Source organism: Cyanistes caeruleus, chromosome 1 (assembly GCF_971803275.1).
Source record: "Cyanistes caeruleus chromosome 1, bCyaCae1.hap1.1, whole genome shotgun sequence".
Lineage (NCBI taxonomy): Eukaryota > Metazoa > Chordata > Aves > Passeriformes > Paridae > Cyanistes > Cyanistes caeruleus.
Window position 1 is genome coordinate 37,107,414 of NC_141701.1, and position 5,811 is coordinate 37,113,224.

General features: G+C 46.4%; 1 long non-coding RNA gene across 1 annotated transcript; it reads left to right on the top strand.

Annotated features, from left to right (window-relative positions):
* The first annotated feature begins 871 nt into the window (after positions 1-871).
* On the top strand, positions 872-4,013 carry LOC147655434 (uncharacterized). The gene is made up of 2 exons (XR_015286284.1): positions 872-958; positions 3,856-4,013. It is a non-coding gene; the product is annotated as an uncharacterized LOC147655434 (long non-coding RNA).
* Positions 4,014-5,811: the final 1,798 nt, after the last annotated feature.

Here is a 5,811-nt window from a genome sequence, read left to right on the forward strand (position 1 = left end):
CCGGGGTTTCTAAACATGCGCCCCGCTGAGGTGGTGCATTTCTTCGGAAGGACTTCCTCCTGCGGCTGCAGGCGTTAGACCCGGGGGAAATCCCTCCTTCCCTTGCACAGGAGGTGCAGGGGAGAGGACGGGCAAGGGTGCTGCAGGGCAGCAGCGTGGGGAGCTGCCCGGGAAATCCCCAATGGCTTGGTGTGCAAGCACTGTCTTTGTGTGAGTGCACTTTGCACAGGTGCTGTTCCTAGAAAGTCCCCTAATTTGCAAGCAGCATGAAAAATTACTTTTGTGGTTAGGCAGTGTAGACGGCTACAAGTGTAGGTGTCAGAGGATCTGCTCACTCTGCCTTTTTTTGGCAAAAAGTTAAAGCCAAAGCCCCTAAACCTAACACCTTGTCTTCAGAGTCTGGAATCATTGCCTTTTATGATCCTTTACTGGCCAAGGAAGACTACTAGCTCTTCTGTGTTAAGCGTTCCCAGTGCTGATTCCTACCTGGGTGCTGGGCAAATCAGACCTGTGTGATGAATGTGTGAGGAGAAATTCACAAAGAGAGGAGAGCAGGACACAGGCCTGTCAACGCCCTAAGCGCAGAGCTCATCTGTATCCTGCTCAGTGCCAGGGGTTCTCCAAGCCTCCTTGTAACTGATGACAGCTGGGATCAAATCATACCACAGCTCCCAGCAACTACCTGTGTCTCCATGGACTCAACTACAAAAACTGTGTTTGAGAAGTTTGTTTTAGCAAACTTCCTCTCAGCAGTGGCAGTCACTGATCTGGAAATCTGTTATGGGCAGGCTTCGACCCAAACTGCATGTGACAAGTGACCCAGAAGGACCCTGAGGACTAACATGTCATTAGATGCAGGAAAGCAGCTAGGATGAACGTCTCCCATTCCACTCCCAGGTTACAAACCTCAGGTGCCTTGGGCTGTCCAGTCTGGAGGAGGTCTAACCAAGCACTCCTGGTAAGTAAAGCATGCCTGTACCAAGCACCCAAAGGAAGCTGTTTCCCTCTTCCCTGGGGTATGATGATCAAGAAGCTCCTGGCAAGAGGGGAAGGTTTTCCATCATCCTCTGGTGAGTTTATTTTTCCAAAAATGAGAACTACTATGTGCAATCCCTGGAGGAAGTCGTGTCTCTCTTTCCCCTACTTCCCAGAGCATCTGCTTACAGAAAGAATAGGTCAAAAATAATTACTGTTATAACTGGAGTACATGAAGGGACACAAATCTTTTACTGCTGGAGCTGAGCTCACCTCACTTTGCAAGGGCTGAGGCCGTCCCTCTACTCTGAGCTCGCAAGATGCCAGAGGGACAGACAGATTCCCTGAAGTCCACCCAAAAGGGATTCAAAAAAGTCATGGGAGAAGTGGGGCCACATTATTTTCCCATCCCTCCCAGCCTGGAGAGCCAGCAGGCTCTGCACCAGCAAACCTGCATCACAGTCCCAAGGAACTGTGCAGCGGGACATGTGTTGGATTCCAGACATCACAGCTAGATTTTTAAAAGATGTGGCTAACTTCATAAGCTCTAGCAGTTGCTGTCATGCATAATGGAATACAATTAATCATTTCTTTGCTTCATGTTGTAGCTGGATCATCTGCTACAGATGATTTCCCCCTTTTGTAGGGAAAAGCAAGGTGCATCAGGTTTTACACGCCCCTGTCTCAGTCTGGGCGCTGTTCACTGTTCAGTGGCAGAGTCACAACTTCCCTCTGCTTCAAAGGCACCTATGAACAGCAGATGGCAGAGGCCTAGGGCATGCCTGCCATGACAGACCCCATCCCCTAGTCTGCATGCCACCCACACCTTTCAGATGTGCACTGGTTTAAAAGGCAACACATGGTCATGTCAAGGTAGCCTGGGTGGCTTGAGTTCTCCCAGACCGGCGTGACCTCTGCTTGCAGCATGTTACCATCCAAGCTTGTCATTCCCCTCACAGTGTGGGAGACAAGCAAGCTTCCTGTGGGCCATCTCAGAAATGCTTACAGCCCAGGATGAATCACCCTTCCACAAGTGCCATGAAGGGTCTCTAAGGTCATTAGCTTGGAGCCATCCCCAGAGGAAGCCACGTGTTTGGTCAGGCCAGATCCACCCTTTGAACCTGCTCGGCAGCCAGGTTGGCACCCCCAGCACTGCCTATGTGGAACAGATCCTCAGCCCCAGGGCACAGATCCCAAACCTCTGCTGCTCTGCCTCGGGATGCAACTTGCCCTCTGAAGGCCTGAATACAGGTGCTGTAAGGCAGGCAGGGCATTAATTATGGCAGAAACTGGTGGAGAACCAGCAGGAAAAGAGTTAAGAGAGCCAGGGCTTGTTGCTATCCAGGAACCCAGGCTACCTCACCTCCCAGGATAACCATCAGCCAGACCTTTCTCAAGCCTTTTTTGGCAGGCTATGTTGTCAGAAAACCACCTGTTACTTGGGAGAGATTCAAATGCATAATGAATTAAAAAAGCATATTGTGTGTTACTATCTAGCCCCCAGACAGATGTGTTATTTAAGTGTGGGTATGATCTGTGCTGTTAATTTTAAACAACATATGATCAAAGATCATGTCTGGCTTTGTGCTTTGCTTCCTTTCAGGTTCTGGCTTGTGTGTCCATGCCAGACAGTTGTGGTTTCTGTCATATGGCAGGAAAAGCTTATTTTACATGCTGCCTAAATTTATATTTTATTGCACATTAAAGCAGCCCATCAAAATTAAGTTATCACACTGTTTATAAGGGTAAGTGAATTGTGGCTGTGGAAAAGAGAGTACCACACAAAGGAATTTTCTAGAAACACCTAGTCCCTACACTCAGGACTTCCAGCCATTTTAAAGATAGCAGCAGAGTGAAGAGCAAGACTGAAATATATAAAAACCACATCACTGCTCCTATGGGAAGGCTGGAAACTGTTGGAAATGGCATTACTGCCAACCAATCAGTCCAGAAGCACTAGTCAGGCCCTTGGCAGACAGGGAGACATGCTTAACAGATCATGAGATTTTTTAAAAAAATAATACAGTTGAGGTTCTTTTATTTGCTACTCAGCCTGAGCCTTCAGGCTTTGCTGCCCAGCTAGAATAGCTCGACATCTGCCCTGGATGAATAGCTAAGTAAATAAATTGACCAAAATAAGGAAGAGCAGCCCTGTGAGATTGTTCAGCTCCACCTCAGAGGCAATGCATGTTTGAAGATGTCAGGTGAAGCAACAGGAGCTCTGGCACACTCAAAGTGGTAAATTTCTTGGTGGATGCCTAACAATACTGCTTTCCAAAAACACCACACAATTTAGAGCACATGTAAAGCACGGCAGAAAAAGTCATTCTTGCTGATCAAGAATCACTGTGCAGGATAGGGGTTTCATCACCAGCATTTGAGGATATAGAGATAATATCAGTTCAGACTTTCTGGATAAACATATGAAGTGAGATTCATCTTAAGAGAACTGCGAGTACTGGTTTAACATCAGTAAACAGGGAGCCAGACCCAGCCCTCATCTGCACCAAGGTAAATGCAACACTGCTGCCATGGCAAGCACAGGGGCAGTGAGCAGCTGCTGCCAGTTGCCCACCTCAGAAGTGGGTTGAGGTTCCAGCCCTCCTTTCACTAACAGAAGGCAAGCAAAGCTTCTGCCAGGCTGCAGACAGCTGCCAGGCTTTGACCACCCTGCTGGGGAGGCAATAATCCTCTGACACACAAGTTACTCAGGTTCATTACAGGAATCAGTCATCTCTTCTGCCCAGGTGTGCTGGGACTGCTGCTCTGACGAAAGGCTAGGGGCATTCTGCCCCTGCTCTACCTGGACCAAGGATTTTGGCCCAGATTTCCTTCACAGACTTTTCATCTGCAAAAAAACCTCTCCTTTCTTTGTTGCAGGGTTTCAATTCTGCCCACTTCAGATGCAGAGGAGGCCTCATGGTCCCCCAACACCAATGTGCTCCCAATCCCACACAGATGCACGAACAGGGCTAGCCACTGGCTGCCGCTATCCCTGTGAGAGGCAGGCCAGCTCTCAATCCCAGCTGTCACAGAAATACATAAAGTGAAAAGACATGAACTCTCTCCTTCTAAGGCTGTAATAAGAGTGGCTCCAGCCAGCCTTCAGCTGCAGTGCTACTGCTCTCCAGCCACTTGGAAGAGATACCACCCATCCTCCCTGCTGGGGAAAAAATGGGCCCTAAAACCTCTCCATGGAGGGGACCCAGAGAGGAGCTATCTGTGATACATCTGTAAAGGCTGTCCCCATCTCTGGGAGCCAGCCTGAAATGCTGTGTGAAGGCACAGAGGTGAAGCAGTGAGCATGGATTAAAGGGATTGCACTGTACTGCTTTAACACAGAATCATCCTGCTCTGAGGCTGCTACTGGTTGAAGACCCTCGTCCACACACATGGTACTGAACAGGAGAGTATAAGGGGTAAGAAGGGATTGTTTGATAGATGATACCAGAGCCAAGTAGAGGATTTTAAAGAGCAAAAACTCATTTCATATGGCTGAGTTCTGGTGACACTAGGAGAAATTCAATGGATTATGTTGCACCAGAGGTCAGAATATAATTGTCCCTTCTGGCCTTTAAAACCTGTGCATGTATAGAGGAACCTTGAAATGACCAGATTCCTCAGGAATTTGATTCCTGGGGTTTATTTATTTATTTTCTTACCAGCTGCCAGACACAGCATGCTCCTAGACAAATAAGGAGGTCGTAGCTATGGGGTGAGTATATCAGTAGTGCTAATCTCTTGTGGGGCTTCCTGGTAGAATACCTATCTGCCTCAGAGGAGATGAGGTTAAGGGATATAAGACAGCTTCCTCTTAAAACACTAAGAGCCACATTGCTATTTCAGAAGTGACTAGATGTTAGAGAGAACTAAACAACTTGGAGCACAACTATTCTCCTAGATTTTTTTTAAACAGAACTTTCCCAGCCCCCCTCTGTTGTCCTTGCAAAGGGCCACAGAGCTAAAGATAGCTTCACTAATTGCTGCTTCCCTTTGTCCCTTAGCTCTAGAGATTCCCAACCTCTGTATTGATACTTCATCATTTTAATTGTGCAAGAATCTTTTCACGGAATTAATTAGAATAAAATAATACTAATATAAAAATAAACAGTCATTAGTATCTAGGTAGCATCATTTTTAGAGCAGGTATTTTGTGAAAGACTATTAACCAACACTTCTGTCTGCACATGCTCACGCTGGGCAGCCTCATTCTGCAGACACACCCTGTGACCCGCACTCACACCGAGGAGCCGTACCAGGAAAGCGTGTTGCCGTCACCCAAGACATGCACTAAAGAAAGGACAGAAAAGTAAAGAGGAGCTGTTCCAGCTCTGAAACAGGAAGAGAAAGCCAAGAAAGTTTAAGGTAACTTGCCTTCTCCACAACCCTGGAGGTACAGGACCCAATCTACTCTATAACTGATATCCACATGGGGAAGCAACTTGGAAACAGCTGACCCTCTGATACTATGCAAAGACATTCAGCAGACCAATTTACCAGTGTCATTCATTTGCACCTTTCAACTTAATGATACCTTACAGGGAAGAAAAATTCAAATTAAAAATTGAAGCTATATTAATATATCTTTGAAAATGGTAAAGGAACAAGATTAAGACCAATAGCAGGCCACTAATCTTGGCATACTTCTGATTTTGTACCTTTTAAATCACTGTACTACCTTGTTCAAATTCCAACATAAATAGGATTTTTCTATGAGGGTGTTGGTGCTCTTGCTGCATCAAAGGCTATATATATATATATATATATATATATATATATTGCAAGTCCTAGAACAGAATCTTCACTCCCAAACTAGACCTCCTTACCAGATTATAT